We start from the raw sequence: 7,293 nt of genomic DNA on the forward strand, positions 1-7,293 counted from the left end.
GGGGAAGTCATTTTGGCTTATATGTGATTTGGCTTGAACATTGTGATAGCTAGCATGACTTGTCTTATGACCTGTCAGATATCTCTGGTGCATCTTCTTTAAGTACCACAATAAAAAGAATGCAATTCCCAGGTTGATTAGAAGGTCCATTTTGAAGATAAGGATAGATGCTTTCCCCCTTCCCATGACATCAGTGCAAGACAAGATTCCTTCTCTAGATAGCAAGGTCATGTGTATGGATTGTGGATGTGGTTCCAGTCACATTCCTGCATCACTGAGAACTTGAATTTTCTGAAGTATATCAAAGTGAAGGACCCTACCAGCCATTCTCAAAATAGTATCTGCTAGCGCCAGCTGCCACCTTATGGTCTTAAGGTCTTTCCTGGTAACCATGCAACCATTTTGGATCCCAAGCAATTCTTGCTTAAGAAGGACCCTTCTTACCAACTGTGCTGAGGGCACCCAGAGAACTCACAAAGGGAGGCAAAGTTAGAGCCAGGCATTCAACTTCTGGATTCGCTGTTGGGAGGATGAACCATGCTTTTCTCTATGATCAAAGCTTTCTGGCCTTTATCAAAGGACCAACATACCCAGAGATGCAGATCTTGGGCAGGAAAAGAAGGACGAAAAGGGTCCAACTGATGAGGGATGACTTCAGCCCCAGTGAATGCTGTGGTTGGAGGGGTGAAGGTGAGAGAGCCTGAGACCCCCGCCCACTCACCGGTCAGCTGGGGAGGCAGAAGCCCATAGATGGGGCGCCTGCCTGAGGTCACTCTGCTTGTTGTGGACAGTGCCGGGGGGCCAGGGTAATGGCTTCTCAATTTCAGTCTCAAAATTTTCCCTCTGCTTCACCTCTTTGCCTTTTCATAGGCCAGATCTTGTGTGACTTTTTTTTTTTTGTCTGCACCACAAGGCTTACAGAATCTGAATTCTCAGACCAGGGATTGAACTCATGCTCTCTGCAGTGGAAGTGCAGAGTCCAAACCACTGGACAACTAGGGAATCCTTTTGTGTGACTTTTCTTAAGCAGGACAAGGGGCTCTGGATTAAGATAGGTGAGAGGACTTCCCTGGTGGTACAGTGGATAAGAATCCACCCACCAGTGCAGAAGACACAAGTTCGATCCTTGGTCTGGGGAGATGCCATATGCCGCGGAACAACTAAGCCTGCGCGCAATAGTTACCGAGGCAACACGCTAGGACCCTTAAGCCACAGCTACTGAGCCCATAAGCTGCAAGTACTGAAGCCCACGCAGCTAAAGCCTGTGCTCTGCAACTAGAGAAGCCCCCAGGAGAAGCCTGCACGCTGTAATGAAGAGCAGCCCCCACTTGCTGCACTAGAGAAAGTCCAGGGGGCAGTGAAGACGCAGTGCAACCAAGACAAAAAATAAATAAATGATTTTCAACAAGAAGCATTAATCCAGCCCTGTGTATCTTTTGTAAACATTTAAAAATACATTGCAATGATCTCTACTGTCTTGAAATGGAATTCATAGGGAACGCCATCTAGCTACACACACAAAAAAATGCCAACAATTTCCCAAGATGTCCCCTAGGTGGCAGTACCATCCCAGTTAAACACTAACATTTTAGAAGGAAATGGCAACCCACTCCAGTATTCTTGCCTGGAGAATCCCACGGAGGAAGGAGCCTGGTAGGCTACAGTCCACGGGGTCGCAAAGAGTCGGACACGACTGAGCGACTTCACTTTCACTTTCACTTTCAAGACAGTTAAAAAACCTGGAATGCTTATAACTATTTAAAATGAAATAAACTTAATAAACCAATGATATTAATGTTTTAGGCAATTATTTAAGAATAATTTGTGCGTATTGAACATTTAGCTTATGCATAAGAATATGGTATATCTGCCATTTGAGTTCAGTTCTGTTCAATTCAGTTCAGTTGCTCAGTCATGTCTGACTCTTTGGGACCCCATGAATCGCAGCACGCCAGGCCTCCCTGTCCATCGCCAACTCCCGGAGTTCACTCAAACTCATGTCCATCGAGTCGGTGGTGCCATCCAGCCATGTCATCCTCAGCCGTCCCCTTCTTCTCCTGCTCCCAATCCCTCCCAGCATCAGGGTCTTTTCCAATAAGTCAGCTCTGTGCATGAGGTGGTCAAAGTATCGGAGCTTCAGCTTTAGCATCAGTCCTTCCAATGAACACCCAGGACTGATCTACTTTAGAATAGACTGGTTGGATCTCATTGCAGTCCAAGGGACTCTCAAGAGTCTTCTCCAACACCACAGTTCAAAATCATAAATTCTTCGGCGCTCAGCTTTCTTCACAGTCCAACTCTCACATCCATACGTGACCACTGGAATAACCATAGCCTTGACTAGACAGACCTTAGTCGGCAAAGTAATATCTCTGCTTTTGAATATGCTATCTAGGTTGGTCATAACTTTTCTTCCAAGGAGTAAACGTCTTTTAATTTCATGGCTGCAATCAGCATCTGCACTGATTTTGGAGCCCCCCAAATTAAAGTCTGACACTGTTTCCACTATTTCCCCATGTATTTCCCATGAAATGATGGGACTGGATGCCATGATCTTAGTTTTCTGAATGTTGAGCTTTAAGCCAACTTTTCACTCTCCTCTTTCACTTTCATCAAGAGGCTTTTTAGTTCCTCTTCACTTTCTGCCATAAGGGTGGTGTCAACTGCATATCTGAGGTTATTGCTATTTCTCCCGGCAATCTTGAGTCCAGCTTGTGCTTCTTCCAGCCCAGCGTTTCTCATGATGTCCTCTGCATAGAAGTTAAATAAGGAGGGTGACAATATACAGCCTTGACGTACCTCTTTTCCTTTTTGGAACCAGTCTGTTGTTTCATGTCCAGTTCTAACTATTGCTTCCTGACCTGCGTATAGGTTTCTCAAGACTAGAGATCTCTTCAAGAAAATTAGAGATACCAAGGGTACATTTCATGCAAAGATGGGCTCGATAAAGGACAGAAATGGTATGGACCTAACAGAACTAGAAGATATTAAGAAGAGGTGGCAAGCATACACAGAAGAACTGTACAAAAAAGAGCTTCATGACCCATATAATCACGATGGTGTGATCACTCACCTAGAGCCAGACATCCTGGAGTGTGAAGTCAAGTGGGCCTTAGAAAGCATCACTATGAACAAAGCTAGTGGAGGTGATGGTATTCCAGTTGAGCTATTTCAAATCCTAAAAGATGATGCTGTGAAAGTGCTACACTCAATATGCCAGCAAATTTGGAAAACTCAGCAGTGGCCATAGGACTGGAGAAGGTCAGTTTTCACTCCAATCCCAAAGAAAGGCAATGCCAAAGAATGCTCAAACTACTGCACAATTGCACTCATCTCACACACTAGTAAAGTAATGCGCAAAATTCTCCAAGCCAGGCTTCAGCAATATGTGAACCGTGAACTTCCAGATGTTCAAGCTTGTTTTAGAAAAGGCAGAGGAACCAGAGATCAAATTGCCAACATCCACTGGATCATGGAAAAAGCAAGAGAGTTCCAGAAAAACATCTATTTCTGCTTTATTGACTATGCCAAAGCGTTTGACTGTGTGGATCACAATAAACTGTGGAAAATTCTGAAAGAGATGGGAATACCAGACCACCTGACCTGCCATTTGAGTTATGATCCCAATTTTGATGGTATGCTTTGGCAAGAGATTTCATCTTGTGACTATAAAGATGAAAAATATTATATTTAAAACCAATTTTATAATGAAAACTTTAAGTTCAAAATTGTATAAGATAGACCATATGCTGGGCCATAGCAAATCAATAAATTTCAAAAGACTGCGAAACGTACAGAGCACATTTATGATCACAAAAGTGTTAAATTAATACTCAGTAACTGTCAGACTTTATTTTTTGGGGCTCCAAAATCACTGCAGATGGTGACTGCAGCCATGAAATTAAAAGACGCTCACTCCTTGGAAGAAAAGTTGTGACCAACCTAGATAGCATATTCAAAAGCAGAGACATTACTTTGCCAGCAAAGGTCCGTCTAGTCAAGGCTATGGTTTTTCCAGTGGTCATGTATGGATGTAAGAGTTGGACTGTGAAGAAAGCTGAGTGCCGAAGAATTTATGCTTTTGAACTGTGGTGTTGGAGAAGACTCTTGAGAGTCTCTTGGACTGCAATGAGATCCAACCAGTCTATTCTAAAGTAGATCAGTCCTGGGTGTTCATTGGAAGGACTGATACTAAAGCTGAAACTCCGATACTTTGACCATCTCATGCGCAGAGTTGACTCATTGGAAAAGACCCTGATGCTGGCAGGGATTGAGGGCAGGAGGAGAAGGGGATGACAGAGGATGAGATGGCTGGATGGCATCACCAACTGGATGGACATGAGTTTGACTGAACTTTGAGAGTTGGTGATGGACAGGGAGGCCTGGCGTGCTGTGATTCATAGGGTCCCAAAGAGTCAGACAAGACTGAACAACTGAACTGAATTGAACTGAACAATAAGATATTTAGAAATTTCTCAAATATATGGAAAAGAACAGCATAATTCTAAGTAATCCATAGGACAGATTAAAAAGTCACAAGTGAAATTAGAAAATATTTTTAGTTGATTAGGTAAAACACTGAAATTTGTGGGACACAATTAATTAGTACATAGAAATTTTTTTTGTACAGTTTTAAATGTTCATATTAGAAAAAAGATTTAAAATAAATTATCTAAGTTTCCAAATTAAGGGAGCAAATTATTTCCAAAGTAAGTAGAAGGAAAGACATATAACAGAAACTAATGAAATAGAAAGCAAGCAATAAGGAAAAAATGCACAAACCCAACCTTTTTATAGTAAAACATTAAAAAAAAATCTATCCAGAGTTTTCCTTGATCAAGAAAAAAGTGAGAGAAAACAAATCTACCATCACAAAGAATGAAAGGATAGTTATCACAGTGAAAGGAAAAAAAGGATCTATAAGCAACTTTGTGTCTGTACACTTGATAATATAAATAAATGGATGCATTCCTTGAGAAATTAACAAACTCACCCAAGAAGAGATAGAAAACCTGAAAGACTCTGTGTGTATGTGTGTGCGCACGCACATGCATGTTAGTCGCTCAGTTGCGTCTGACTCTTTGCAACCCCAAAGACTGTAGCCTGACAGGCTCCTCTGTCCATGGGATTCTCCAGGCAAGAATACTGGAGTGGCTTGCCAGTCACTTCTCTAGAGGATTTTCCTGACCCAGGGATCGAACCCTGGTCTCTTGCATTGCAGGTAGATTCTTTACCTACAGGGATAGGGGAAAAGACTCTCTATACTGAATTAATTTAATATGTAATTTAAATTATTCCCAGAAAAAATTCCAAGCCCAGATAGCTTCACTGATGAAGTCTATCAGGTATTTAAAGGGAGGAAAGCTACCAAGTTTATACAAACTTTTTCAGAAAATGGAAAAGAGAAATTTTCCATAACTCACTTTATGAGGCCAATATAGCCTCATTATCAAAATTTAACAAAAGCATTGCAGAAAAAGAAAACTATAGACCAATATCCCTTAAAAACTTAGATGTAAGTAACTTGAACAAAATATTAGCAAACTAAATCTACCAATATATAAAAGACAATGTCATGAAGTAGTGAAGTTTATCCTGGCAAATAAGGCTAGCCCAATATTTGAAAATGAGTTCATCCAACCAGTCCATTCTGAAGGAGATCAGCCCTGGGATTTCTTTGGAAGGAATGGTGCTAAAGCTGAAGTTCCAGTACTTTGGCCACCTCATGCGAAGAGTTGACTCATTGGAAAAGACTCTGATGCTGGGAGGGATTGGGGGCAGGAGGAGAAGGGGATGACCCAGGATGAGATGGCTGGACGGCATCACGGACTTGATGGCTTTCAGTCTGAGTGAACTCCGGGAGATGGTGATGGACAGGGAGGCCTGGCGTGCTGCGATTCATGGTGTCGCAGAGTCAGACATGACTGAGCGAATGAACCGAACTGAACTGAACTTCCCACATGTACAGAAATAGAGGAAAAAATAATCATATTCTTATCTAGTAGATGCTCCATTATTCCCACCCAGACTATGAGTGCCTGAGGACAGGCTTGGATCTTATTCCTGACTGTCTATCACAGTTCCAGAATATAGTTGCTACCCAGTCAATATGCATTTAATGAGTAAAAACTTGTACCAATTTTCTTGCATTCTTTCTTCTTTGTGTTAAATTTTAATTAAAATAGATTCCTTTTCAAATAAATAAATAAATAAAATTCTAAACAATTTAGAAATAAAAAAGAAACTTTTGCAATCTTACAAATGTTTTCTATGGAAAAAAATCAACAACAAACATCATTCTTAATCCTGCTATATCGGGTGCATTCCCGTTCCTGTTGGGAGGAGGCAGGATGCCCACTCTCACCACCTCTGTTTGGTATTTCCCTGGACCTCCTAACCCCTGGAGTGAAGAAAGCGGGGAGGGAGAGGAGGAAGTAAGGCATGACGATTGGAAAGGAAAAAGTAAAAACCTTTCTCATGTACAACATGATTATTTATGTAGTGAGTCCTAAGGAATCTGCAAAAAACTGCTAGAAGCAACTTAAAATATTGCAAAAATCAATTGTATTTATAAATAGTACCAACTAAAGTAAAATTGTCACAGCATCAAAGCATCTTCCAAATGACACGTGCAATATCATCAAAACTGTAAAACACTTAGGAATATATTATCAAAATATATGCATGATGTGTACAGTGAAACTAGAAAACATTGTAGATAGAAATGAAAGGGAGCCTGAAAAATGGAAAGGTAAACCATATTCACGGGTTGGAAGGCTGGATTTTAAGCTGTCGATGCTCCACAAATTGACCTATAGATTCAATGTGATCCATTAACGCCTCTCTCAGGTTTTTGCTCGAGAGAAATGAAGATATATGTCACACTTCTGGACTTGTACACAGAGGCCAAAACAACTTTATTCAGAATAGCCCCATGTGAAAAGAATCCAAGATGTACTGTAACAAGTGAATTATATGAGCAGTCCATGTTCATTGAACTTTTAAACATTATTAGATATGCAAAGTGGAAAAAAAATTAAGCCCCTCTGTTCCCTATCACTAACCTCTGTTGATGCTTTCAGGTTCAGAGCTTTGCCACTTTGCCTGCCTGGTATGTAGTCCTTAGCTTCCCTGGTGGCTCAGCAGTAAAAAAAAAAAAAAAAAAAAAAAAATCTGCCTGACAGTGCTGGAGATGTGAGTTCAATCCCTGGTTCAGGAAGTTCCTTTGGAGAAGGAAATGGCAACCCATTCCAGTATTCTTGCCTGGAGAATTAGTTAGACAGCAGAGCCTGG

This window comes from Capricornis sumatraensis, chromosome 19, assembly GCF_032405125.1.
Source record: "Capricornis sumatraensis isolate serow.1 chromosome 19, serow.2, whole genome shotgun sequence".
Classification (NCBI taxonomy): domain Eukaryota; kingdom Metazoa; phylum Chordata; class Mammalia; order Artiodactyla; family Bovidae; genus Capricornis; species Capricornis sumatraensis.